The sequence below is a fragment of the Microtus ochrogaster genome, chromosome 4 (assembly GCF_000317375.1).
Source record: "Microtus ochrogaster isolate Prairie Vole_2 chromosome 4, MicOch1.0, whole genome shotgun sequence".
In the NCBI taxonomy this organism is placed as follows: Eukaryota; Metazoa; Chordata; class Mammalia; order Rodentia; family Cricetidae; genus Microtus; species Microtus ochrogaster.
In genome coordinates this window covers 30,881,502-30,885,312 of record NC_022011.1, presented here as the reverse complement: position 1 = coordinate 30,885,312, position 3,811 = coordinate 30,881,502, and positions in this window count along the sequence as shown.

The window sequence follows — 3,811 nt, the reverse complement described above, 5'->3', positions numbered from 1 at the left end:
TGAGGCACGCCCTGCTTCCCAGCACTAGGTAGCAATGAATTCCTTCTGTTCCTAGCTTCTGCTGCCTCGGGTGTTTCTGCTAGCCAGACACAGGAAATGAGATCTCCCTTCAAGTATATTTTGTTATTACCATACAGGAAATAACACATGTCAGCGCTGAAATGTTAAAACACTGATAACCGAGCAAAAAAAACATTTTAAATTGAGCACCCAGACATAAACACCATTATCATTTTATATTTATCCCCCTAGGTTCTTAAATGTAAAAATGCTTCATTAGTTGATGGGGTTTTGTTTAGTTGGTTGATTTTTTTGTAAAGGAAATTTTGTTCTCTTTTTATTTTGTATTATGACTCTTTGCAGCCTTGGCCTCCCAAGTGCTGGAATTAAATGTGTGCACCACCATGCCTAAGGGTTTTCTTTTTAAAAATATTTTATAATTTTATGTGTGTTTACCGACTTGTGTATGTGCACCATTTTGTCTAGTGTCCTCGGAGGCCGGAAGAGATATTGATCCCCTAGAACTGGAGTCACAAACAGTTGTGAGCCACCATGTGGGTGCTGGGGACTGAGCCCAGGTCCTCTGCAAGAGAAGCAAGTGCTATTGGGGCTGAAGAGATGGCTCAGGAAACCTTGTCTAGAGGACACACAGCCATTGGTAACTCCACTCCCAGGGTATCCCATGCTCTCTCTGGCCTTCTCAAGCTCTCCTATGTAGCGCACAGACAAACATGCACGCAAAACACCGATACACATAAAATAAATTTTATTTTATTTTTAATTTTTTTTATGGTTTATTTAACTTTATTTTATGTGCATTGGTGTGAAGGTGTCAGATCCCCTGGAACTGGCTCTTCAGACAGTTGTGAACTGCCATGTGGGTGCTGGGAATTGAACTCGGGTCCTCGGGAAGAACAGTTAGTTCTCTTAACTGCTGAGCCACCTCTCCAGCCCCATAAAATAAATTTTAAAAATTAAATAAAATAAATACTATTTTCCTTTTAACTCAGATATAATTGCAAACTATAGGAAACAATGTTTTATGTGTTTATTTTATGCACTTGAGTATTTAGCCTGTACGTGTGCAAAGAGAGGCCAGGAGAGGGTGCCATATATGATGGACCACGTTGCAGGCAGTTAGTACAAACCACGGCCATGTGGGTGCTGAGAACAGAACCCAGGTCTTCTGCAAGAACTACAATGCTACAACTACTGACCCATCTCTCCAAACCTCTTATGTGATTTTCCCCCCAGTGTTTTAGGTAAGTATCAGTAGTACTATTTATTTTATTGATTTTTTTTTAAGACTTTCACCTATGAACTGGGCAGTGGTGGTGCACACTTTTTTAATCCCAGCACTAGTGGATTAGTGGAGGCAGAGGCAGGCAGATCTCCAAGTTTGAGGCCAGTCTGATCTACAGAGTGAGTTCTAGGACAGCCAGAGCTACACAGAGAAAGCTGTCTTGAAAAACAAACAAACAAACAAACAAACAAACAAAGAATGCCAGGCGGTGGTGGCACACGCTTTTAATCCCATCACTCGGGAGGCAGAGGCAGATGGATCTCTGTGAGTTCGAGCTCAGCCTGGTCTACAAGAGCTAGTTCCAGGACAGCTAGGACACAGAGTAAAACCCTGTATTGGAAAACCAAACCAAACAACCAAACAAAAACCAACAAAAAAACAAAAGCAAAGAAAAGGGGAAAAAAAAAGAGAGAGAGAATTTCATACATGAATACTGTATTTACATCCCTCCCTGCTTCTCACCCTCCAACTTCTCCTGTGTCCTCCCATAATAAATAAATAAATATTAAAAAAAAAAAAAAGAAAACCTGGCTGGTGGCACACTCCTTTAATCCCAACAGTCGGGAGGTAGGTGGACCTTTGTGAGTTTGAGGCCAGTCTAGTCTACAGAGTGAGTTCCAGAACAGCCAGGGCTATACAGTGAAACCCTGGCTCGAAAAACAAAAAGTTAAATTAAAGAAGAGGTTATGAATTTGAGAGGGAATGGGAGGACACAGGAGAAGTGCCATGCGAGCGCCAATGGAGAAAAGCCATCAATAGTTCCCCTGAGCTATAAAGTCTACTAACTGCAGCAATGACCAGCACCGGAAAATGTCCCCAGGGGTATAGTAGTGACACTTGTATTTTTGGGTAACCAGCTGTCGTTTAATTTTTTTTTTTTTTTTTGGTTTTTTCGAAGGGTTTCTCCGTAGCTTTTGGTTCCTGTCCTGGAACTAGCTCTTGTAGATCAGGCTGGTCTCAAACTCACAGAGATCCGCCTGCCTCTGCCTCCCGAGTGCTGAGATTAACAGCTGTCATTTAATTATACTTAAGGCTCACTCAGTAGGAAGGAATTCATGTCTGGTATGTAAAACCAGAGAATTATCTCTTCTGATGTGGTCAGGCACCCTAGAGATGATACTTCCACTGCCATGTCCCCACACCAGTATCGTTTCTAACGGCATTCTAAATTCTTACCCTTGCACCCTCAGGTAGTGACGCTCTCAACTCTTACCAAAGAAGCTATAAGCTGCTTCCTCCTCCTCCTCCTCCTCCTCCAGTTGTAGAGACCATTATAGGAATCCACAACTGGTCAAAATAAAGAGAAAAATAAAACAAAAATTGCATTTGTTACTGATGGAGTTTGGTCCTTCTCCTCTAAAGGATGTGCCGGCAGGAACTCACTCAAATTTTAGTCTCCACTGTACAGAGAAAAAAACTACATACATATTACTTAACTACTGCTTGCACCAAACAAATTGCGCCAAAACACAACAGTGAGCCTGCCAATGAGGTCCATGCCTTTAATCCCAGCACTTGGGAGGCAGAGACAGATGATAGATCTCTGTGAGTTCAAGGCCAGCTTGGTCTGCAGAGCAAGTTCTAGGACAGGCTCCAAAGCTACAGAGAAACCCTGTCTCAGAAAAATATAAATTAAATAAATAAACCCTACACACTATTCTTTTGTTCCTGTGCAAGAAGAACCTTGGCTTGAGGTACCAAGTCCAGCCTCTGTCACCCTGAGATGCAGTGGGAGAAGTCTGCTTCCAGGATCCCTCTGGTAGCCAGGCTGGCTTCCCTAGGGTATGTAATCTAAGATGAAAAGGGGAAGATTGGGGAGGGGGAGAGAATAGGGGAAGATAGAGCTAGATGAGGAGAAAAAGGACAGCAGAGGGAAAAGAGCTGAGAGAGAAGAGGAAGGAGAGAGGATAGAGGACGGAAGGAAAGGAAGAGAAGCCCCAGACAGCAGCCGGTCATTGCTATATCCCACCAGAAGCCACTTGGCAGGACTCCCCTGCAGGAGGCGCCCTCACAAAGCTAAGACCACTGGGCAAAAGCAAGGAGACCAAGAGAGACTGGTGCTGAGGTGGCAATGGCCACCAGTGTGGGCAGGAACAAAGACCATGGGGCTGCACACTCAGGTGGGCTCTAGGTAATGGACATGCTGATTTTAGTCTCTTGACTCATCTGGAGCTTTGATGATATTCTTAGCAAGAGCTGTCCTGGAGTGATGTCTGGATGCTTCTCTCTCCTCTCTTTTGGGTCCTTTTCATCAATAGCCTAGTTTTTTTTCTCCTCTTCGCAAATTGTGCTGGTGGAATGTTTTTACATGAACCCATTTCAGGACAGAGGGAAGTAATTTCTAAAATTTGGAATACAGTCTTGCCCATCCCATAGTACATCCTTTGCTTCTCCACTAAATAGATTTTTAAAAAATTTTTTTTTTTTTGGTTTTTCGAGACAGGGTTTCTCTGTGGCTTTGGAGCCTGTCCTGGAACTAGCTCTTGTAGACCAGGCTGGTCTCGAACT